We start from the raw sequence: 25,443 nt of genomic DNA, 5'->3' as shown, positions 1-25,443 counted from the left end.
ACGTAGTATATATTTGCAAACCAAATTCACTTATTGCAATAAGCGTATGAACTAATTATTTTGAGTTTCTCTAATTGTACCAAAGATGTGTATAGTTTCGTGTAGCGCTTTAATGATCCGTCACATATTTATATGAAACTACTGAGTGAGAACAAATGTGTCTCTCGTGGAAGTCACTTGTTAAACGTGCCCGTCGAAAAATCTTATAATGTCTAGATAAAGTCTAACGTACAAAGGTACCTTCCTGAAGTGTGCTGCACGCTTAATGGATGCGGTGCTGGAACAAACCAATACTAGGGATATAATCAGCCGTGCTAGATTTATGAGTTTCAATCTAGCTGAATGAGTTTAGGACCGTCCATATTATTGCCAACGCTCTCCAGCTCAATTTCTAAAGGATTATACCAGAACCTGAAGATTCGGCACTAGTTTCTTTGGCCCGTACTTGTTTTACGGCCGCCGACACGATGGATACATGCGCAGATGTAAACAATATTTACAAAAGCCTGATAAACAGTAGATGATTGTTTCGCAACAGAGGAGTCGTAAGTCACGATTCGAAAACATAGAACTCATTAGTGTGTTTCACAGACTGCACAAACACTAAGCTGTACTCCGTCACAACGGCCTAACTCAAACTCGCATTTTTAATCACGCAGTGACTAACAATCACACCATCAATAATAGCAGGAGACAATTTTCTTCAGAAAACATTTCCGTTAACACTCATACCCTATAAGATCAACGTAACACATCATTGTCGCACTCTATTTTATGATATATGTGCAAATCATGCAGGTGGAAAATTAGCTGTCAAACGCTAGGGGAATGTCAGCGGCGACGACAACGACGACGACGACGCTACACGTCAGACTGGTCCGTGTGTTTCTGTGTTCTAATGAATATAACAGCTAAGATTACTTTGAGTTCTCCTTACATACGTATGGCCTACTTCAGTTGCGATAAACCGCTCCAGTCGTCCTTACCCTTTCTGAAATAGTCAACAAACGCCCAGTTCCCGAGCTGTTCATCGACAGAAATCCCCAACTTGTTCGCGCTCGTTTCGGCGCCGTGTCTACTTCGCCTCCTTTACTGTTCATCTTTGGGTATCTGGTTTCGAACCTTGCTGACGCAGTCGCTGCTTTAGCGTTGTTTCTTTTCCAGTCACTGCAGCACTGCGGTTCTATTCCACTCTTGTTTTACTTTTACGAGCTTACCAACACGTTCGTTCTCCTAACTATCAGAAGATCGGCTGGTCGAACAACAGACTCAACCACTCAGCGGAATGCTGACTGATAGCATGAGGAAACTAGCCAGCCAGCCCACCTATGCTTTGCTTTCTGTACGCTATGTTGACGGAACAAAGGACGAATCTTGCCTGCCGGCAAGAATTGTCCGTTGCTAGTCGAGTGTGAGGTCTAATGGAGCGGCAGGTTGCAATTAAATGTATTTACACCTTAATCTGAAATAGGTCGGGGAAGAGAAGACGGGGTAAGGAGAAAGGTGGCAGATTTTAGGCATCGGCTCGTCGAGCTATGGTTAATAGGAAGTCGACAGGCGAAGCCACTAGCTGCTCGTTTTCTCTTTTAGTTTCCCTAACCAAATCATAGAAATCAGACTGATGCATCGCATAGCCCGTTACTGCTATTACCAGCTTCTAGCAGCTTTACTGTTGTCGTCGCGAGGAGACGGCACACCCGAATGCGACGCGGTCCCTACTTTCGACATAATCTAATCCCATCTAATACAATCTCTCCTGCTGCTACACCTAGCATGTCCGAAGTACAAAGCTTAGTCCTTTTCAATACAATACGCGAAGGACAAGATACGCTTGCGATCTTGATGCAACGGGCACTGCTTCCCGAAGTTATCCTAGAAAAGCCGCACTCTTTTTTTAACAGGGGTCCTTTTTACGCCGTTAGTGCCATTCCTTGGAGTTTGCAGCAGCGCCGAGTTAGCCGATCGGGCCAATACGGGTTACCTCACTGTTCCTGTCTTCTTTCCTGTAAGATGCGCTAGAAAGATCTGCGATGGGTGGTTTCAAGCTGATCCTCTACCTTTTCGCAGACCGCATACGCTAAACAGGCAAAAGGAGACAACAAACCCTATCAACAGGTAAATTCCTAAGCTAATATTCTTAGCGGAATGAGAGCATCGCACTTAGCATATACGGATGACCAATTTGCAAGCTTAACTTGAATCGTTTTAAATCGTGTTTCTTATCATCGGAACTTGGCAAATGCTAGTTGGACATGCAACTATACGCGACAAGAAAGGTGTTATCGTAACATCTATGTAAAAATGCTTTATGGATATTTTGTTTTGGTTTAAGTTAGTCGTAAGGTAAACCACACGTCCACTTCGTTACACCGCCATCTGCTCCGCTGGCTCATCAGTTAGTGTCGGATGGAGATTGGATAGGTTATTCGATTCCTTCGAAGAGGCTTCGACCGACAAGAAAAAAATAGTTCAACCCAGCCCAAAAAACATGACTACCACTCGTCTCGATCGACTTCAACCAGATCAGATTCCTGGAATTAAGAAGAAGCGGGTCCTCATGTCTACTGGAGGAAGCTTAGAGTGATGTTCGACTAACTATCAATCCGCTTATAGCCTCGTGAAGTTTTGTCGTTACTGGAACTCGGAACGAAATACTCGAAAGCCCCCTTCTTTCCTTCTCTCTCCTGTTTATTTGTGCGCTCTTTTCTTACAGAGACTTTTACACTTTCTCCATTATTTAGAAAGCATCGCGCCTATAGTTAGGTGGTGCAAGTTTAGGCGCAAGGTAAGGTTGAACGTAATCTCACGTCTACGCCGAGAGGGTGCTTCACCTTTTGGCTCGACATTTTTTGGCCACATTATCGCAAGTACGCCAGCAAGTCGCTAATGATAAGATACAGAGGGCTCACTAGTTACAGAAAGGAAGGAAGACTTGATACAAGCCGGTCGGCAGAATTCGGTAGCCCTGGAACGTTTCGAAAGTCTAAATGACCATCGCCATTGCCTGCAGCTAAATCTCAGTAAGAATCGTATAACGTGTACACCGCACAACACGGAATCATTTTAGGATGTGGACAAAGTGTTACCTCTGTTGATCCGATTTCGTGCAACACGAGCCTCTACATAGATATCATATATACATAGATAAAAGGTGGCTTATTAAGCAACTGTAAATGAAATGGTTGTTGAATGCGTTTGAAAAAAGCATCTGGTTTTTGCAATAATTACAATACTGAGTTTTAACATTCTATTAAGTCAACTTGTAAATATCTACATAATGTATTTTTTCTATATTTATAAAATGAATACCGCATTTTGTTTACTACTGTTATTTTTATTATTGTTGCTATTATTAACGGTTGCAAATACATTGTCAACCTTTGTTTGGGAAGTGGCGTGGACTATTTTAAAAAGATTGGCCAACTTCTGCGTTTTTTTAATGTATGTTAGGCTCTCTCAAAGGTTTAGCTTCTTCTAGCTGCAAAAACAAGCTGCCTTTCCAAGTCGATTGTTAGGACCATGTTTGGACAAATTTTAGGAATCAAAATGCTTTTTTCATTTAAGTAGAGCAAATCTCAACAAGAAAAAATTAAATAGAGAAATACGAGAGCCATTCTTAGCAGAGAGGAAGAGGCTGTGGTGAGTGCAGAATAACAGAACAATGCGAGTGTTCCTCTATGTGAACGGCACAGCTAAAGCGGATGAACTCTAGCCTACTGTCGTCCTGGCTAGACCTTCATACTATAAACACGGCGGCAAAAGCAACGTTAGACGCACAGAAGCTCTTTGAACCTTTGCTCACGTAACTAGCGAGAGCGTATCCATAGAGTGCAACTGTTCCAGTTGACAAAGCAGTACCGATGGAATGTCCAGCAGAAGTGGTAAGAAGCATAGCGGATTTATGTAGAAAAAAAGAGAGAAAAAAACACGCAGGATGTTGCAGTTATGCGTGGTTTCTAGTTTTAAGTTCCAAGGATTTCATTAACAGTGCACATCTGGCCTAGTTCTATGTACTAGCAGCTGGGCCAAGAACCTAATTTACTATGCAATAATGGGTAATATAAGCGCGCAGTCTAAAAACAAGGGACCTTACGTCTCCAAGTCGCTTTCTCTAAAGCTAACGTCTGTAATGGAAAATAAGGATTGTAGTTTGCTTTCATCATTTATGGCTATGAGCAGCGTTATTGCTTTTGAGAAAAATATTTTTCTTGCTACCTACGTGGAGCTCCAGGGTCCTGTGTCAGTAACAGTACACATAACTATTTCTAGCTAAATCCAATTGCCGCAAAATTATCGGTGCATAACAATCATTGAATTCGGCTTTATCCTCCAGTGTCATAAATATTTTCTATAAACGATCTTCCACCATCAAGCACGTGGATTAAGCGACATAGAATTACTAATGTAATACTTATTCTAAGAGGATGATCTAGCAATACGTCAAACAAATACGCTCCGCGATACAACCCCTGCTAACGGTTGGCCGGTTCGGTTTTTGTGTATATGTTGTGCATACGTATTGGTATTGCTGTTGCCATAGTTGAAGCTTAATCCTCAATGTTGGAAAGCGGAAAAAATAGCCTCATGATCCGACTATATATTATTCGTCATCGTTATGCCCTCACTGCCGACTTCATTTGTTTTATTTGGAGCGCGTTGGCTTCGTAACTTGCTTAATATACTGGGCCAGCTCGTCTCATCTGCACAAATCTTGGCTGACTCAGTTCTTTGGTAGATGCTTGGCAGCAAAGTGCGTCTTTTGGCCTTCCTTCAAAGTGTACGCACCTGCACACCGAGCGTAATCTTTCGAATGTTTAATGTTTCGTGACTTAGCTCTATGGTGTTGTACGCCACTTCAGTATACCAATGAGCCGACAGAAGCGAAAAACGCAACCAGGGCAATGGCTACAAGCAAGTAGAACGTTATGACATGTTGTAGAGGGACCCATAATACCACCCAATGGTATGGGGGGTCCTTAGGGGAGCTGTAGCAAAGTAGTGTCTCCGATGCAAGAAATGCAAAAAACTCACGACATGTCGACCAGGTTCCAGTGAAACACGTGTGGGGATAGGGCTAGGGGAAACAAGAACTGGGAACTAGCCAAATTGCCATCTTCCGTATATCCCGGCAGACAATGAAAAAAGAGGTAAGACCATACATAACATCAGACATTTTACCGACGGAGAGAAGTTAATGGCGTTTCGTTGTGCTTCGTTTTCCGACCGATTTATCGGGCCACAAACCTTTATCCTTTTGTTTGCCCGGTGTACTGGGGGAATTTTTCTTCGAGATCCCAAAGTGATACGGCGTTGAACCGTTCCCATTCCACCAATGACTTCGAGTCTCATAACGGTACCACCAAACCGGATGAAGACAGCCGTCCTCAACAGTTTTATCCGTTTCTACATCCATTTAGAAATTGCATACCTTACGATGTTGATGACGCAAGATAATTATTTGACGTTTCGTGTCTGCCACGTTCGCTTCGCCCGAGAATAACATGTATAAATCATGGCAATAAGTATGGTAACATGAATTAGCTTGAAAGCTATTGCTGGAAGCTACCTAAACATTGATCGTGATAAACGTATTCTCTCATCCCGGACCACTCAAATAAATACCATGGCCGACTTTTGACTGCGAGAATTGTATGTAAAGATCCATAACGGCTCCCCTATATCTACGCTTATTTTAAACGCCTTGATAACGAAGTATGAAGCGATCATTAAAAACTATGGTTACTCAAATGAACGTACAGCATTGTTACCTGAAAGTGAAATTTTAAACAATATCTAAATATTTTTACATTAAATATTTCTCGTGACTTCCAATAGTAAGACTAAATTCGTTACACATGTTCATAGATCTGCCTAGGCCGCCAAAGTTCCCTTCTGTGTCCTAAGCGGACAGGGTATTTACTACGTATACGGTGTTCAGATAACATCGTAAGAAAGCGTGCTTTTTTCGGGGAACTCTTGACCTCAGCAGAAATTTAATTTTCATGGCATCACATAGTCAGCAGTCATATGACGAATCGGTATTGCGTTTTCTATGTTACGTCCTTAAACTTTACTGTTGCCTTCGATGACAGTTTATCTCGAGAACGGCGTTCGACTAAAAGCCATCATTACATAATTATTCCCTCACGGCCTCGTCGAAGTCATGGCCGTACAGGCCACACACATTAAAAGGTTGTTGTAAGGATTTATATTTACCTTTGTTAGGCAAGTGTGCTAGATAGATGAGAAATCGGGCCTGCAAACAATAAAGGGACCCGCAGTAGCAACAGGGGTCACAGACGCGACATAACTTTAGAAATGCAAAGCTTTCTCCTTTAAAGAACGGCGAAGCTAAATGCAAGCGTTTCAAGAAACTTGTTTGCAAGGGTCCAGACGCAATTTCTGGCTTTGTGGGTCTCTTTATTTGTTTGTCGGAACGTAAGTCACCTGCAAGCATCGGCAAATTGTAGCGACCGAAGTCCTCAACGGGTGTCGGGTACAGTATTTGCCTCTAATCCTTTTCCATTGCGGTACTTTCTACAGCATGCTACAAAACCCACTAGAGTCTCCAAACACAACCTATTGGGTTGCGATATGGTGGGCAAACGCATTATAGAGATACCCGCAGTGTGGCTGTGCATAAAGTCGGTTTTGCCAACAAAAGATTAGTTGTCTCCATGTTCTGATTCCAATCAGTTCTAGCGCAAAGTGTGCAATGACCAATGTTGCATTCTATGTTGCACAATGAAAAAAACACTGCCTGCTTTTGCAATGTGTTGTTTTAAACCAGATAGGCAAATTATTTGGGAAGAACTGTCTTTTAGACGTTTTTGGCTCTATATCTCATTTGAAGGTCGACTATACCACACAGACAGAGGTGAGATTATCTGAACTGACAAACGTACGTAATATATTTTATTCTGCAAACAGGAAGATCTTTTGCGGGTAGTGCCGATAATTTGAAACAATGCGAAACCGAATAAATTCGAGTGCAAAATAAAAAATGTTTGCTGTCAATACTCCCAAAGAAAGAGAGCCACGCTAGAGCCCAAGCCGATTTAGAACAATTAAGGCAGAACACTGGCATGACAAAAAGCTTTTGCTGTAGTAATACTAGTAGTTATAGTAGTAGCAGCGAATAAGCGGTATGCGACAAAAAAAAACCAGGGTGATAGAGGTTTTCTTCACGAATGGCTCTATTCTGTCCATCGCGCATAAAAGTTACGAGCAGTTTTATGCAAAACCTATTCCACCCACATCGAGTTCAACTTCAATTCTCGTTGCACCACCATTACAACCAGCCTACATAGCATACAGGTTTCTTTGACGTTCCCCGGCCCACCCTCTGTAATTACCCCGTTATTTCTGGAACCTGGCAAGGCTCGTCGAAATCATGATCGAGCTACAGACTTCCTCTTATGCGCAGTTCTTCTACGCGACGGTACCCCGCTCTTTGCTTGATGTCTCTTGGTTGACTGGACAGCACTGGCAAGGGAGAATAAGAACTCGGGAAATGGAGGTGTCTTATATTTGAATTCATATCGCTTCGACGAGTACATGATCAACTCTTGAGACGACGACAGCCGCAATGAGACGAAGAGAAAATGCATGCCAACCTAACATCGCAAGCTCGAGAGCTCCGTTCCAATCTACACTCGGGTGGATCATTATGAGAATTTGCTCGCAACATAAACCCCAATAACATCGCTCGAGAGCTTTGCCGTCCCCGAAGGGTGACAAAAACGGTGGGTCGATTAAAAGTCGAATTTGCTGAATGTGCTACCGTTTCATGGGTTTTCGCTATGCAGAATCTCATATTTTCTTGCACTAGTTTCAAAGGAAGCTCCCGAAACCCATCATAGCGTGCTTAGCTGCCCATCAACGGAGCAATTTGAGCTTTACGTTCGATTGTAGTCCGCTATAAACTCCTGAGAAATATTCCGAGCCAGACCAAAGAATAATAGAGCAAAATTTCTTTTGTTCGTCTCGCTGCTTTTTTGCTCCAGCCGCCCATAACCACGAAAGCGGTTAAGAAATAGTCTTCTAAACCCAATGAACTGTTAGAACTGCTTTTACTACTTGGTGCTTTCTGTGCGTTGGGTGTTAGAATAATGCGCGCGTTAAGAATCCACTGAACGGCTCAAAGGTAAGACCGACGTGATACACTATTTCATCCTTGGTCTGTTCAATGGAGTCAGAGCAAACGTACTCAACGGCGATCGGTTAAGGCGCTTACTGTCCTGATATGGAGCTAGGTCGCATAATCGTAGCGATGGCACAGAATACCATTCAAGCACCATAAAATGGTTCCAATTATATGACGTTTGTCCTGTCGTTCATGTAAGGAGGCTATAAAGGCAAGCTACAACTCTCCAGCAGCCAACTTTGACAGCTGCGCGGTAAACGTGAAAATTCCTTTCTGCAGTATCGACAACCGAATATGATCTCTGCAGTACGCAAGACAAACGTATTCGAAAGAAAAAGATACGCTGAAACTTGCCGGCATTTGTCTACAACTTCCGTGAGCTATAGGGCCTATGTCCGTAATGTGTAGCACTTCCACAGAGTGCTCCGGCCGTTTCAGTCCGGTCGCTCACAACGGCTGGCAATGTTCCCAATCAGACGTTGTCTCAATTGATACTTTGATCCCAAGTGTCAACGGGTTTTACACTCGTAGGAATAATGTAGATATGTTTGTATACTGCATGGCGATAGAGAGAATCAACTTGACACGGACCAACACCCTCTGGTTTACAGTAATATGTGAGCGTACTCAGGTGCTTCATGCACGTTGAGGCGAATCCGACCGCAAATCTCATGTCTTTAGGAATGATGGGGCTTGTCTAGAGACATATTAGCAACATATTGTCGAGGCGACAACTCCGGTTACAGATCCGTGACTTGGCTAAGGTGGTACGCGATAGCCGAAGGGAATACTGTACACCCCATAGTCAAATCTCCTGTCTCCAAACCTGTCCAATAGGAGTTATACACGTGTACGAAAACCCACATCATTACATTCCCCCTATAAGATCAAGGCGGCAGAGTGCTATTATCCCTTTGGGTATGGTGTCTAACTAAATTTTACGGTTGCCGGGTTCATCGCAGCTCATAGTACCCACTCTGTTTTTTTTTTTTCATAACAAAAACAACTGGTGAAAAGATCTAGCTTTCTTCACCTTGGCAAACAAAGACTCAACAAGACAAACACATGGGAGCCCTAAACGCCTTAATGCAGATGACCATAAGCACCCATTAAAACGAAGAGAAGGAAGTTGAACCTGGTGTCAATAGGGACAAGGACGACTACTGATAAAAGCTTCTGCTAAGCCATCCCCTGACTTTTCCATTGTATAGTCCCATATCGAGATCCACAGCCTGTATCGTCTTAGGTTGAAAGTCATACTAATGGGCGGCCACTTGTTTTCAGTTAGGCGAATTTCTAAGACAGTAAGGGTTAAAGGTACAACAATTGACAAAAAGCATATGTTCCCGCGCGACCATGCGCTTCCAATACATTAAATTCCATTATTTGTGCAGGGATCCTCTTCAGTGCCCGCACGATAAATAGTACCCTTTTGCCATAGCTATATATGCTTCTGTATGTAGGCCTATGTAGTCTATATACATGTCCATTTCTGGTACCTTGTTCTTTTTGAAAAAATCGAATACGGGAAACAAATCGTTTAAATTCCCTTCCTGCACCGTTTTAAGCAGAGACGCTCCCTAACAGACACATCTGCCTCTACCCGTCTGCATTCATTGTGCACACCTTTACGATTACTGCGGCAGCATTTTCGGCACAACCTAATACTACCTCGAGAACCTGTACAAGTTTCGTGGAACGAGGGAAAAGAACGTATGCTGGCGCAAAGGTGGATCTGCGCCTATATGTATATAACTGTATCCCCCCCCCCCACCGGGGGGGAGACGATGACTCAACACTAGCAGTAGCACGAATTCAACTTCTATTATAACTTACAGATATAGTCTAAATGAACGGGTAGACGAACGAATATATATATATATATATATATATATATATATAGCCGATTGTGGAGCAAGATCAGCCATTTGCCTGCTAATTCACCGGTAGCATGGGGATGCTATTACGCGATGAAACTGCGCAAGAAAGAAGGTTGTGCCACATTTGTAGATCTCGACATGGCTCGCCGACTTATGAGTGATGCTATGCTCTGCCTTTATAACCATCACTATTGCCATGGCAACCGTCTTATTCAATCTTACATACAGCAGTCATCAAAGGAGCAACAGAAGCAGTAGTATGCGCCGCCAAACCAGCAGCAGTAACAATAACCCTTACAAAAATATGCTAGTGCGTGAGAGATAGAATCACTCAAGCACCGTCAGCACATGCTCACGCCACCCCTGAAAGATGGTAGAAACTGCACCTTTAACGGGAAGAGATGGCCAGGAAAGGAAAGGATGCGTAAGGAGATGAGACAGACTTTCAGGAGGCAGAGGGGAAGGTGGAGGCTAAGAGAGTATGATGGCAACATCCATTTGGCTTGCAAAGAAAAGTAGAGTGGGGAGGCGACCCCTTGACCAGAAGCTATCGAGCATCCACGGGCAACAATCCATCCCTGCGGCCAGCCGTGTCCTGTTTATCAGGTAGTGCCCGAAATAGTACGAGACATCGTGCACTCAACGTCCCTTTGTCTGTTCTCTTTCTGAGACTACCCATCTTTGCTTTATTCAGGCTGGCGCCTACTTGCAGTAAATAACGTGGAGTGAGCAGCCCATATAATGCGCCGTTGCGTTGGGAGAGAAAACGCAACTATCAAGCGCAGTGTATAGCAAACTCGAGAGCAAGCAGGTGTCGAGTTGTGCAGCAGGCAAACACTTAGAGGCACTGGCAGACTGCAAAACATTCGCAACAGAACGACTACTGGGCGATTTGCGCATGTCTGGCTGTCCTGTACGATAGATGTTACGTTAGCGAATTTCGTATCCGCGAAATTCAAATGAGCCGTTTTACTTCAATATTTCATCAACTCAAATATGACAAGAGTGAGGTTACTAGTACTAGTTAGAACATCGTTCAAAGCAAAACGTCATTTTTTTTTGTCGATTCAACAGATTTGAGCCGTACGTTAGTATTTTTTTTCCCTGTGTGGTCCCTCAGCTAGATCCAAACATGAAAATATGAGGATTGATCAAAACTTCCATTCAGCTTTGAGTGAAAATATATAGATTTCTTTGTGATATTAAAATGATAGCCTTCCAGAGATGCGCAGGTTACTAGAGCACTCATTGATTGAGCACTCACTGTGATTGTTTCAGTTATCAACCTCTTGCACATTTTTCATGTAAAAATTACTAACCACTTTACGCCTTGAAGTCTACATGTTTCAGTACACAATAAATGTGGTAAGGAACTTAGCCTATACCATTACGCGTATGTACTTCAGTAAGCATTAGGCACGTTTGAGCTACCTCATATTCACAGGAGCTAAGCAAATGTTACGTGCTTGTATGGATAGGCCGCTTATAGCAAAGCTACGGCAGTAAATCTCCGTTCTCGTATTTGATAAACGCATAAGAACTACATATGCCTATGTTTATCACAACTGCTATTTGCTACATGGTTGTTTTGGATCTTTAACGACCTCAGCATTCGAAAACCCTTGGGTTGGAAAAGAGGACTAGGTAACACACTGACAACGTATAACTCTTATATACCTGCATGGAAGAATGTATTGTTGGAGTAGGTCAAAATAATACGTGCGCACTAGCGTCGTGGAAGTATTCCCAAGACCAAATGGAAACAGAGTTTTGGAAAAAGAAAAATTGCAAAGTGCCTTACTTTTCTGGCTCGAACTGCGTACGGATTTTTATGCATCTTGAACTGGGCGTCCTCCTGGAAGTTCGTAGCTGATAATATTGACGGAGCTCTTAGAACACCGGCACGGAAGTTGTCAAGAGTGGAGCGAACCGAGAAGAATGAGTGAGCCAGGAGAACTGGGACAAAGGCTGGAGATTAACGGGGCGGCAGAGATGCCAAGTAGCGCTAAAGCGGAAGCGCATATTGCATTGATGCCGAGGTTTAAGCACCGATGAGTCTCGGAATGGTATGAGCTCACAAGCATTGGCAAACCAGACTATCAGATGCAAACCTCAGCAGTGGGAAGCGCACATACGGGCACTGATGGTTGACCGAAAGCCATCATGAGGTGATAAAGTCTGCTCAGCCAAAAACGGTAAACATATTGTGTTTAGATTAAAGTTGTTACATTCATTAGGATAACTAGCCAGCAACTCGCCGATCTAGTAGAAACGCAGCGAGAGCTTTAGCGAGAAAGACAAAAAGCCGCAGTACGAGTTGGGTAAATTCAGGGGACCGAAGAAGACTACGGCGATGACTAAGATGTAGCCATGGCTGATATAGTGACGGCTGCAGACGCATTCCTACTGAGGTGGTTCTCAAGCTTCCGCTCGCTCGTCCGCTACTCCTTAATGCTCCGCCAGTAGACTGCTCTTTGGTTAGCGGTATTTCCCTGGCCTGTGGCCTTTCATTTTTCCCTCGCTTCCCAGCAGCTATAGTGGGATAAAATCTAGAGAACCGATAGGAACAAGTATAGCGATTGCACTATTCCAGAGACTATCGCGTCCTCCTCGCGCTCCTTCAATCCCAAGAAAACTCACGCGAAACTGAGCACTTCTAACACGAGGTAGGCTCCTGCTTACTTGCCTAGCCGACCACTCTGGGAACGGCTTACAAACCTCGAATACTTCTCCCCATTTCCCACGGCCGCATGACTCATTCTGAAGGAAAGGCCTTGACGTTATCCATTGCCTGCAGAAAAATAAGAGAGCTTGTGTCTGTATGCCGGTTGACAGGGACAAATGGAACCCAGTCTCCATTTCGTCCTGTTTCTGGCACAGCCGCAGCTGCTGCTGCTTTATGCTGCCCCCTCAGCTCCCTAACCATCGCCTCCTTTTCTTAGTTCCTTAGCTGCCGAGGCCGCCACTACTGCCACTTGTTCTACGTACGAACTGGTATTTGACGTTAATAATTTAGCGAAGAACCCCATCTGCACCGCGTGCACCGAAATGTAGCTTTATATGAGACCAACGGCCGTGGGGCAGTGGCCGACAAAACCTAAAGCAGCAAATATACGTGGGATTGGGGAGTCTAAGAGAGGGGGAGATTCCGAGAAGAGGTGGAAAGAAACTAAGGATGAGAAGCTATAAGAATTTTTCGTATAGGTATATATGTGTGTGTATAGGGCTGTCTATTGCATGGGGAAAGGTACGAAGAACGAAAAAGGTCGGTGGAATAGTTCCTAGAGCCACACAACTGAGGCAAGCCACTGGCAAGAAACTGGTGATGCTGCTCGAGATAATACGTCTTCATCGTCGCTTGAACTCAAATATTAGCAGATGGGCGTTGGTTCACTGATGTTCCTTTATTGCATCAATCTAGTATACGACCGGTGCATATACACGTGGGTAGGTATAGTTTTCATTCACGTATGTAAACCATTAAAGTGACGGACGTTCAAGGCCAGCTGTCATGTCTGTTGTCGTATTTTAGAACTGATAGACAGTGCCTTAAAAAAATCATACGTCCGTGTACAAAGGCAGCTGCCCTTGAGAGCTACCAATGATTGTGTGTACACTGTTAGTGCAGACTAAATGAGTAGATATACACGGACTTGCCGAAGACACATATGTCCTTAGCACATCCGTTTAAGTCCATATCACAACGGAATCAATGATTGCACCGCGTACCAGATCTGTTGGTTAAGGTTAAGCGTTAAATAGATATTTTATCTAATAATAAATATTATTACTACTTTTCATATATGTTCTACTACTCTCTATAATTCGTCGAATATGTGGCGTAGCTTACCGATCGCAAAATGAACCGTCGCAGCATGTACATGTTGGGAGATATGTGAGGTTGCAGATACTGAGTTGCATTATAAGGTCAATTTTTTCAGTGAAACTTGTTAAGTGATTTAGCATCAGCTACTTCCTGTCTTCTCTACAACAGCCAATGCTATGATAACTCTCAGATTCGAAACAACTTCCACTAAAGTAAACTAGCATGATAAAATTTCGTTTTGTCAAACAGGTTAAAGACGCATATTTTTAACATTCAATTATCATAAAAACTTAACATTCTGTTTGACAATCGTATGACCTGTACAGATTATTGATACCTTCTTGTTGCATCGTGTTTCGATGGAAGATCTACCTCATTGGCGATTGCGGTAAAATATATAGATATCGAGCTATGTTACGGTAATGTCAGCATAAACGGACAGAGTCACCATGTTCTAAGTAATTATATTTGAATGCATGGATCTTCAACCAAATGTTAATCCACTTCAGTGTTTTATAATCGGTTTCTCATACGCGTACTAAAAGAGTAAATTGTATAATGGGATCCTTCCTATATTATAATGATAATAATTTTGGACGCAATGGAAAACAATTGTCTCAATTAAACTACTATTCATTTCCACAACATGAAACGAAAGCTATAATACAAATGAATGATGCAGACTTCACGAACGGACGATACGTTTACGGTGGCCCGTCTTAAATGCAACATTATTATAATGCCATTTAATACCCGCTCAGGTCTCTATTGCTGTTTTTTGGACGCCGACGTAAAAAAAAAGTACTGCAGTAAATCATTTTTCATTCTCTAATCGTATCTAAAAGCCACTTATGCTTTGTTGTGCTTATAGATATTAGCAGGTGGCCAGACAGGTTATGAAGCACGTAAAAACGGGCGGCATTTGGCCATGTAAGAAGTGATATAGCACATTCTTCCTCGGGAGCTCCAACGCTACCATATACCCGTACCAGCATACGGTCCCATTCCGCTGTTTGCCAGCCATTTACACTTTCCTATAACAAGTAGGTCCTTGTAGAGGTAGGCGGAGTACCGCTATGGCGCAAAGATCTTCCTGAGGGTAGGGGGGGGGGGTCATCATAGATCACGCGAGCAGACGGAGCTTCTATGCCGCAACAGATTGCGCTTGACTGAGCCAGACCCCACACCATATGAAAACCGAAGGTTCGGTCTTGAGCGGGACTGCCACTGGCTCCTACAATACCATTGTTGCAGACAGCATGCCACCGCCATTATCATTGTTCTGACGCCACCGGCTATTAGACATAAAAAAGTGAGGTGGATTTGGGTTGGCTCAACCGATAGATCTGAAATTACTCCGTGTATCTCTAAAAGTGTTTAATGAATGAATGGGTGCGATGACAACGGTCGATTCATGTTCCAACAGGTCTAATAGAAGGCACGATAGCAGCGTTTGTTTTAATTGTTCTGTATATTACGTTTAGAATTCAGCACCATCAGTTTCACGGACAACGTTGTCTTGACGAGGTCGCGACTAAATCCAGTCCTATGCGCTCAAACATACATTTCATTACATTCTAGATGTTACCTACGGGCGCATTATAACATGAGACGCACTGAGGTGGTGCTAAGTCCGTCTGGATGGCCAATTGCCATTTTTGCCAAATATCCCAGTTGCAATGTTTATGACAACTGTAATTGTTAACTAACCCAGGTTGAACCAAAAAAAATCTAGGCGTCAAAATAATAAACTTCCGTTGCTAACAGCGTAGACTACCTGGTGCAAATGATTGAGCAATAAGGGTCCTACAATGCGGACTCTAGTCAGAATCAAAGTTCTAAATAGCAGTGAAAGCATGCGTGCGCGTATGGATATCGTCATGTACGCAGCATATTCGGTCAGAGCTTAAGAAAAATCTTTTTAGCAGCCGGTCGACTCAACAAGCCTGCGATGTAGGGGGATAGATTCATCCCGAATGCGATGAGCGAGAAGAAATGACGGATCCAGTGTAAAATAATACGTAACGGAGGAATATATGAATGCGGGCTCAAAAAATGGGCAGAAGTTTTAGTTAATAAAATGCGCTTCAATAAAGTGACAAAAATCGAAATCACTTGAAGCCTGTTAAAGTTTGAATGAGTTAAAGTATCGATCTAGCTTGGCTTCACAACATTTTCCCGTTGTATTTTGTACGCTGTTACAGTCATGCCTTTACCTACAATCAGCCCTTTTTTGATACGCATTTTCTTGGTATCTTCCGCTATTCTTTGGACAAACTCCCTCGTTGCATGCCGTTTTTTTGACATGCACAGTTTTGCTCTCTCACATTGTCTCTTTGTAGAATATTGATAGAAGGTTGGTTGGTTCAATTGAAGGACATGGCAGAGTCAACGAAGAAGTTCTCCCGGCTGGCCAACGGCGACAGCTACTATCGACGGGTCTAGATATCCCGTGCGACTAGCAGGTCAAACGGTCAAATCGAGTTTGGCCTGAATGCGGCGCCTTCCTTACCTGCTTAGAAGAAATGCGTTTGCCCTACACGTAATGGGTAGAACAAAGAAATGCGAGGGATGAACCATTGTTTGACGCTTTTCGTTCAGCTCAACTTATTCCATAATTCAATATACGACATATATATATGTGACTGAGCAAGGAACGCGGACGGTTTGAGAATGACCTTCTTGCCAGTGCCGTGCGCCCCAGCTCCGTTAGACCTTAAGCGCAGGAAATGCTGGGTTTACCACGACGAATAGACCTTCACGGAAAGCCAGACGTTTTCTCGGGCTTATACACCCTGGTTCTATATGTCTTCGTGGTTCGCAGAGATACACTTACAACATCCTTTATCACAGACGAGCTTTGAATGCGAATATAATACGTTTGAACATTCGCAGTATACGTAAAAGGACTTGGCAAATAATTAGAGTTTTTCATTTCTTCTTCAAATGATTAACTTGTTATTACGGCGATATTTCTTGCTCGTGTTAATTGAATGACAAAATAATGATAAGGATCATTGTATTTATAAAAGATATCATGCGCATATGTATAACAAATGATTTATATAGCGCTTCTAATCTGTTCGGTCGGTATAAATGTTGGAAACGATCAATGGGATTATCCTTTCGATATTGACTATGACCAAAATGATCTTACAAGTATATGTCCGAATTTTGTCTTCTATGTACAGCTATGCAAGAACTGCCTACAGAAACCGTGGCGTTCGCTGTTTTCACTCTTAGTCCGAAGCAGCGAACATGACGAAATCGTTAGCTACCATAAAGATCACCGTGCAGTAGTGGGGTACGTTGGCTCCGGCATAAAGGGTATCTCCATTTTAGAATTTTACTAAGGCGTGCCTCTAAGGCGTTCGCTCTTTGTGTGAGGTGCGTTAACGACGTGGGAGGGAAAAGGAAGAAGCTAGAAGCTGCTGCCTTCTAGGCTTTTTTTCCTTCTTCCTCGTATACCCCTACATAGTTGTCCGCCTGAGCAGATGTGAACGTCATCAGCATTAGACAATGGCGGGACGCTTTGCCATTCGGGTCACACGGCTGCTTCTCCAACGCGACAGCGACAAATACTATGTGGCCGATAGCTGTTTACTTCAATAGTGACGAGGCGCTGCTCCACTTTGTGTCCATTCGTGTGCATTAAAAATGTATAATAGCCATCGGAATCCCATCTATTATATAATATAGCTATGTTATCGCGGTACACTATACTGGTATCCTGTTGGCATCACCAGGCTCGAAAAGCAGCCAGCAGTTTCTTAGAAGAAAACAGCCTTACGGAGACAATGCAGTCACCCGTAGGCGTAATAGGGTTGCATATCTATATGTATCGTATAGATAGTGACGATAATACTGCTCGACCCCTGCCATGACAGAAGATACTGGCGGTATCACTGCTCATTTGAAGGAAGGGCCCGCTACTGCTGCAACAGGACAGACTTTGAGCGCACATCTTCGTTAGTGAGGAAGCTAGCGAAAGAGATGCGGTGCGACTAGTAAAAAAAGGCCAAGTTGCTTCTGTTGATGACTGCGTTGACGGAATTAGCGTGCACGCCAACCAGTTTACAATGCGTTGCAGGGCAGAAGGAAGGCACACTAGTGAGCAAGAACGAAGCTCGTCTTAACGGAATAAGCTCGCGTCTTATTAGCTGGCTTTTGGCATCCTTGTGACTTACGCTTAGATGGTCGTATCTATAGCTGTGTTGGTTCGTGTACGTGCGCACGCGTCAGCTCCGTGAGTTGTTTTCGCTTCACAACGAGTAAGGTTTATCACGTCTACCGTAAAGAGAAAGCGTTGACCCGCCATAACGGGTTGGCGGTTTAAGGCTGCTGGCCCCTCGCTGGTCTCGCCTCATAAAAGAATGTCTTGAAATTCACAATTCATCGGGATTACCTCCTAGAGTTAAGTTATACAAGTGAAGCTGTCATGCTTTACCTGCTCCAGTGCGTTGCAGGACAAAAACCCGGCAATATGTCATCGCAGGGACTACTCCGTATATTCACGCGTACCTGAACAGACCATCCTAACCCCGATTTTTTAACATCTGCCTTCTATCTTTTTTTCTTATAACATACGTTCTCACGACATATCTCACCCATCGTCATTTTTCTTGTAACGATATGCACGATAAATGAAAGCCAGTTGGATCATCTCAAAGTATAACTAGTCTCAGGGTTGATAGTACCAAGCTGTGAATACGTTCTTTCGCTGTATTTAGTCGGCGGTGTCTTCCCTGTAAAAAACAACTGGTGTATATATATGCATATGAGTCAAGTATCTATAGTCGGACAGAGGTGGAAGGACGGATGTTGAAGGTACGTAAATCGATGGTTCTTTTTTTTCTTGGAGGTCTTATTACTCGCAGGTAATCTCCTGTCTATAAGGTACATGGTGAACCCCCCGCCGCCGCCCTCTTGGCGGCTTGCTAGCTGACCCGATTACTCGAAGCCACTTTCATCGTAGCTGGTCCTTAATTAGTCGACTATAGCCATCAGCAACTTTCTTCCTACCGGTCTCGTTGGCATCGTACTCCTGCTGTTGGTGCCTGGTTCCAGACACGGAAAAGCCTACCAGGCATGAACGGTACATGAAACAGGGAAGCGTATCCCGCTAAAGATGCCATAGGAGCATGTATGTTCGCCCCACAAAAAGGAGTGTACGAGAAAACAAGTAAACATGGGCTGTGCGCTTTACGGTTGCGTTCGACATCGGCCGCTCTACCATACAAGTAAATGAGAAAATATTATCTAGTTGTTACGATAGGTCCCGTAACAACTTGTTGGCTATTTTCGTTTCCTCATTATAGATTAACGGACAACTGGCATTGGCCGAAGCCCTGCCCGCCAGACAGCTCTTCTTCCACAGGTGCATTCGCTTTTAGAATACATCAGTAGTAGCTTGAACACTTCGCCTTCATTGCACGACGAACAGCCAGCGTATTTTTTAGTCAACGTGTCTTCAAGTTTAGTTAAGGCCCACTTTCATTGGCCCTACTCCCACGTGTGTAAATAGTTGAGCAAAGCAAATAGCCTGCGGTATTTTTTTATTGATAGTCCTTCTTCTCCGATTCGCCGTTCCCATTCGTATTAGCTTTGGCTTAACTTCGAAACGGTAGGTGTCTCGACAACCACTGGCCTGATTGTGGTGAGACGCTTGCTGTTCGTTGCCAAGTTGCATACCCCCCCCTGACGCACACTACAAGCTTTGGACGTTTTGGCGTTGATAAGCATTGTTCTACAAAGGGAATAACATTACCAATTTGGCCTTGTCTTGTTGACGAGCCCCCAGCGGCACGAGAGCCCTACTATACTGTGTGCAGCAACAGGCTATCCAAAATTGTTCTCCTGCGCGGTGGAGGATTTGAATTGAAACATTTAAGTAAATATCACGAGCTCTTTTTTTTTTTTATTTACGGAATGCATGACGGGGTTGTGGAAATTTAGTGTGGAGGAGTCATCTCGCAACATCATAGTCGAACGAGCAAAGTTCGCAAGCTAGTCTCGTCAGGTTTATAATCCACGATCCATTAGATAGAATTTTATAAGGAAAAAATTATTATATATCAAAGCACATGTAGGTCAACGAGAAAAAAACAAAGATATGTGCAGTGGCGGCAGAGTATAAAAACAAACGCAGAAAAAAGTGCTTACTGGTTTTACATAGTCGTACACATCTACTGTAATCTAATGCATCCAAAACAGCAACTTTTAGACGTTTAAGGAAAACTCGGACAGAAGACGAGCCGGCTGAAAGTCGTTATGCTTTTAGCCTTTCCTGCTGCATCGAGGTAGATGTCCTGTTTAGCATCAGTTTGCTAGAGGCTATGTCCCCAGGGTCTGATGCGAATCGAAAAGATCGCATCACTGCGTCGAAAATATATAAAATTCGTGCAAAGCGGGCGCTACAAAACAGATATGCCTCCTGACACTCAATGGCATCACCGTATACGACGATGCTGAACGAAAGAACGCGAGAGAAATTGATCTATTCGCTGCAACTCCCCAGCCAACATCGTGGCTAGACATCTACTGCCGATGCTGTTGGTCTGTCCCGATGGCATTGCCCCGCTGGTATCGACTTCAGGTTTGGATCACAAACCCTGCTCTAAGTGATTCATAATATTCTGTTCCTTAGGATACTGTGCTGCATAGAACGTGAGGTAGCAAGGGCATTCCGGAAGGTACTAAACGAAGCCAGGATTGAAGACAAAACCGATCTAGAACAGATGCCCGTTATCCATATCTCGAAACCGATGCATTTCCTTGGAATATGCGGAAGTAGTGTCCTCAGAATGCAACTCGTTCCCCCGAGATATTTCTCCTTCTTTTGTTTACTTAAATGGATAAAATGGAAACGCATACGTATAATAGGGGACACACATATGTTCCTAGATAGTCAGCACCAGTCGTAACAAAATCGATCTTAGGGCTGCTTCCGTTGCGGAGCGTCACCCGATGTTAATCATTTTTTTAAAATAACAATTTAATTATGTGCATTGGTAACTCCAGATGCGCACAAAACGGCCCCGCCGAGAACATAGATATCCAGATTTGTTTATTTAAACTGGAAAGGCGTTCGTTACCAGCAAGTTCTTAGCATATTCGGCAGATATTGAGTTTTTCAATTGTCCCGATAGCAACTTTGTGTGAGTAAATACGCGTTATATTAACTACATGGACAACACCGGCCCCTTACTATAAAAGCGATGGTGAAAACGTGGTACGGTGATGGCGCAACACATCATCGTGTCGAAGTTGTTACAGCCGGAGGTATTCTCATGATGGCATTTCGGAGAATTTCGATTTGCCATCGCCAGCAAGTAATATTGCATCGAAGCATTCGCGAATCCACAATGACCTGCTTTTGTTTTCAGTGCTGATCGCGCACGTGAGTGCTCTCATGGTGATGCATGCCACATAGGTAAAACCATGCGGACGAAGGAAATGGGCCAATAAACCCATGCGGAACCGAATGTGGGAATAAAAGTTCCATTTTCTCTTCAGCGGGTTAGTCCCGTTCCAAATTCCGAGTGCAAACAACGACCAAGTGGAAATGAGTATGGAAATCATTTTTGTTTTTTCCACGAATTTTCCTATTTTAACTCTGCGTTCTTGCTGCTAAAGCGCTTTTCAAGAGTTTAAGGGATGGGCTGGTAGAACTGAAGAGTACGGTACTGCAACGTTTAGAAATGCCAATGAGTGTTTTCGGAGTACCACACACAGAGTACACTTGGCGATGGGTCGTTGTCGAAGTCCTGGCTTTTTAAGGTCTCTGGGTTAATTCATGCAAGCTCACGGTTAGCAGATTCTGAGTCTTGCGTACTTATTTAGCGTACTCGACCGCGTCCGCTTCGGACGAGACTTAGCGTGCTCGGTAGGTAAGTTTAATGGCGGTGGCATCGACATACGTCGTACACTCAAGTAAATCCGGGTATGGTACGAATTAGCCTAAGGGGTACATTGTTCAAGTTTTGCTCGCTTGCTTGTGTATTTTTTTTATCCTGCATTTTCGTTTCCTTATGCCTTCACTTGGTGTATTTTACGTCCCGTTCTCCCTCTCTCGCATGTGGCCCCTGTCTCTCTCATACTGAGGAGTTCGACAGTCGAGGGCGGTTCGACGACTGTAAACGGCGGAGCGCAGCAACGGGCAATAAAAGCTTAGTAACTTGTGAAAGATTCGAATTCGCACTAAAACACTGAATCCGGTTTATAAACACTAGCAGAAGCTAATACGCGTGTCCACGAACTGCTATACTGCCGTAGTTCGTTGAGAGACTTACGCTTCGACGACTTTCGCCTGGCAAACTCGTGCTGTAACCACTCTGCAACCGCTACCGTTCCGATTCGTTCGTATGTAGGAATGTCTGCCGGTGGCTGATGGTTAAGGGCGCCGAAAGAGTGCGTGTAGGGTGCCGTGCTGAGGCAAATCTCAATGGATACGAACGTATCGGCTACGAATGAATGGGATGGAACTGCCAATACAATTCGAATGTCAGCGGCAATCGCCGTAGCAAAGATATCCAGTGGGAAAAAGATGTTGTGAGAATTATTGGGACTATAACTAAAAGCTCGGAGTATGTCTTCAGCAGTCACCGTGGTGGCCCTATCGAGACAGATGCTCTCACTAATCGTATATAGATCGAAAGTAGCAACCGTCTATACTTGCGTATCTCTGTATGTGTGTATAGGGATTGAGGATTGAAAGGGAAAAACGCATTTTGTTGGCGTGAGACAACACCACAGGTCGCCCGTACGCATGCACTAAGTATTAAACGTTACTTGCGCCGCACATGCATGTACGGATTACTCTTTTCCACTATTGTATCACCTATGTGCTTCAACAACAAAGCACAAGCGCCTGGTTTCACCGCAGGTGGGACAGAATATTTGACAGACATACCAACATGAAGTCCGTTAATCTTTCAATAAACTCTCGTTTATTGCAGCTATGTAAGTTCTATATGTTAGCATTGATAAAAGTGAAGATAATTCATCATATATCAGAACAGATAATAACTGGCAATTGCAGATACCACACAGAATGACTTAGTTGTTTACATTCCAGTTAGCGTGCGGCGGAAAAATTACAATATCTATCTAAATAGATTGTCTCATCTAAATCACATACATAATGTGAAGATTCTTCCTCACAATTATATATATATATATATATATATATATATATATATATGTAGAAAAAAAGCGCGGTAGCTATTCATTATCTATTATTGGGTTGTCTTCGAATTAAAAATATTTTTTTCATAGCGTTTTATAGTACAATATAGTAGAGAAAATAAATAGAACTTTTGCTTGATGGTCAGTATGCACATTCGGTTCAACCACAGCCGTTAGACCAGTTCTGAGCTTTGAATAGGTGATACCATATCAATGGAAACGGAATTCGTAGAAAAAATACTTATCCCACACTCGTACCGTCACTCTTATCTTTTTTGATTGGTAAGGCCGATTCAGCCTGACTCTCTTTAGTTGATTCAAGAACCGAGAAGATAGCTGTGGATGCGAATAACTGCAAAAAGCTGCAGATTTTTATTTGTGCTGCTTGAAGCATTATTCGAAGTTGAATAGAAATAGCCACGAAGCCGTAAAGGAGCTGAAGAAAAAAAAAAGAAGATATTCATTCTACTTTCATTCATTGAATATCTTTTGTTTTGGGCTTGCTGAGGAATTCGTCCCAATTACGCCTGCGATGCGGTCCGGGAGATCTAGGCCCAGTGACAAAAGCCGATCTACTTATCATTGCGCATGCATCTTTTCAATGGTAAAAAACTCACACAAGTCGATGAACATCAAAGTAAATTATACGCGATAAAAGTTGATATCTTTAGTTGAATTAATTTAAAAACCATACAAATCCCAGTCAAAGGCATGTACGTTGTATAAATTACACTTTTCTATGGCAACTACGCTTCACCTTACTGATAAATCGCTTAGTAAAAGAGTACATTGGAATTATCAAACGTTTATAAAAATCAAATTACTGAGCGAATTTATGACGTTGACCCACAAATGGACCAGGTAGGCATCACTCGACATTATCTTGTTTTATTGACCTATGTTGAAATAGTTTAGATTATAGATTGTTCTCACAATTACGCCAACCCAATTCAAGCCAAGAACCTAATCAAATATAGAATGCAATGTAGAAATGGTATAAACTAGCTCTCTTAAGATAGATATTGAAATCGAGTCCAGGATTTCGTTGATCATTAGAAAGTTCAACTTCAGCTTCGCATCAGTACATCTCAATTTTAATGCAGTTTCAGCAAGCATATTATTAATTGACGCAGTAGATAAAAATTCACATCTTTATCGAATAAATGGACTCGAAGTGCTAATACAATTCGAAAGATAGCTGCAATCGCTGCTAGTAAGTTTATTTTTTACTTACTAAATTACTTAAAAAAGAAAAACAAATACAAAACACCGATAAGAACGAACGTTCGTTTTCTATTTTATACACACAGTACATTCGCGAATGTTCATTGTGCGAACAATTGCTTTCGGGTCGTAGCTAATATTGCTATGAGTAAAATGAGAACCCTAATATAGTTACGTTCGTGTTCTTTTTTTTTTTTTTTTACTTGTGTGTTCTGACTTTCGTTTACTACGTTAGCTCATCCGTAACCGGTGATCGACGGTAAGCAATAACGACGCAAGTGAATACAATATTCTGTTAACAGAACAAACAAAAATACAATACACAATACTGATCGTACAAACAGAGCATTATGTCATGGTAAATGAATCTCTATCACGCGTACGCAGCCGATTCAAACGAGAGATTTCTGTGCACGTTTAAAACGCTTTAAACGGCAGGTTTTAGAACAGTATTAGTCACACGGAATCAAGTTATCAGGATACGGTATTGGCCTATTTGAAACGTCAAAAGCCTATAGTATTGTTACCATTATTCGTTCGACATGGTGCCACCAGTAAGATTCTGAGTAGAATGTTATATTGAATTGATTGCCTTACAAGCAGAAAATGGACAAGCCCTTAGGACGAAATTTCACCATCGCTGACGCTGTGATGATCATATGCATAAAGTGGACCATATCATTCACCAGACTGTGTATGTTCATTATTTGCACTTGAGTCGTCTGCTGTTTGTAGTAGGGCCGTTACTACACTATCTAAGGAAAGATATTCTTTTAAATAGTCCTCGAGTCACAGTCAGCAGTCTTTTCAAGAAAATGTATGGCCTTTGAACTGACCACGTTACAATACATCGTTGGCCAGAACGCTTCAAATTGTAATAATTAGTAATGCTACTAGTAATATAATATAGTTAATATATATTCATTCTCAGAATAAATAAAGAAGTAATAATAATAAACTATATATAACTTGGCATTGTTTTAGATTATGTTCAATCGATAAGAATATCTGAACTATGAACCGACACTTTAGCAACCATAATGACTTATGCTTAGATGCCACAGCGCAAGAGAATTCCTGCGCAAAATTATGCAACTTCACTGACGATCCCTCTAACTGATGTGCTTCTATTTCTTCCCGTCATAATTAATAAAGCTATTCTTACGCCGGAACAGGATCTC

General features: G+C 42.8%; 1 protein-coding gene across 7 annotated transcripts in view; it reads right to left on the bottom strand.

Moving 5' to 3' along the window:
• LOC111264275 (suppressor of lurcher protein 1) overlaps window positions 1-25,443 on the bottom strand; it is a 91,048-nt gene that overhangs the window by 40,633 nt on the left and 24,972 nt on the right. The window lies entirely within an intron of this gene.

Source organism: Varroa jacobsoni, unplaced genomic scaffold (assembly GCF_002532875.2).
Source record: "Varroa jacobsoni isolate VJ856 unplaced genomic scaffold, vjacob_1.0 scaffold_842, whole genome shotgun sequence".
Classification (NCBI taxonomy): domain Eukaryota; kingdom Metazoa; phylum Arthropoda; class Arachnida; order Mesostigmata; family Varroidae; genus Varroa; species Varroa jacobsoni.
The sequence above is the reverse complement of the archived record's forward strand: the minus strand, read 5'-3'. Positions and strand labels throughout refer to the sequence as shown.